The 800-nt window shown below is 34.9% G+C and overlaps 1 protein-coding gene across 18 annotated transcripts in view; it reads left to right on the forward strand.

Annotated features, from left to right (window-relative positions):
• KCNMA1 (potassium large conductance calcium-activated channel, subfamily M, alpha member 1) overlaps positions 1 to 800 on the forward strand; it is a 502,219-nt gene that overhangs the window by 303,855 nt on the left and 197,564 nt on the right. The gene's annotated exons all lie outside the window — the stretch shown is intronic.

Genomic DNA, 800 nt, shown 5'->3' on the forward strand with positions numbered 1-800 from the left:
TGTGGATGCAAGAATTTGATCAATAATGCTTTTTCTAGTTATGTAATAAGCATCTCAAACCTTTAGCTCTTTTTGTTCAGTTTGTTGTTTGTGTTTGTTGGTTGGTTTTTTTTTTCCAATGGATATGTCCTGTGAGGACTCACTGGCAAATTAAGGTATTTGAAAAAATATTTTAAAATCTCATCCTTCTCCATCTGTTCTCCCCGATATGATGATGCAACTCAAAAATCATATAAATATTACCATCTCTTCAGTTCTAGAAGATATTTGTGTTCAAACACAGATACATCCATTTTAAAATCTTCATTGGCTAGTATCCAACTATGTGAGAACTCAGAAGTGAAGTCTGCAAACTGCTGATGAAGACTAAGCCCAAATTACATGAGTTAACACGTATTTAAGCAATAGGGTCTGGCAGAGATATGGCAAGTATGGAAGGAATCCTTTGGAAGCAACAGTTATGCTAGTGCTTCCAGAAGACCATGGTATCTCTTCAAGCAGGGTAGGATTGCTTCTGTAATGAAATGGGCTTGTATTAGTTGCTAATTACCTAAATGAATAACTGTTCAAATACTTCCATAGAAAACCATGAGTGGCCTTTACAGTCAACAGACTTTGTTTTCATCGTTGAATAACACACTTTAACCTTTTTGAAAGCCTAAAGGTTGTGCCCTGTGGAAAGATAAAATGCTGATTAGAACATATATTGCAGGTTATGAAAATATTGATCTGACATCTTAAAAAGCTTTAGGTTCCAAATATTCTGGCTACTTCTAAATTCAACAGAAGGCAATTCAAAG

The sequence above is a fragment of the Charadrius vociferus genome, unplaced genomic scaffold, assembly GCF_000708025.1.
Source record: "Charadrius vociferus isolate BGI_N301 unplaced genomic scaffold, ASM70802v2 scaffold187, whole genome shotgun sequence".
In the NCBI taxonomy this organism is placed as follows: domain Eukaryota; kingdom Metazoa; phylum Chordata; class Aves; order Charadriiformes; family Charadriidae; genus Charadrius; species Charadrius vociferus.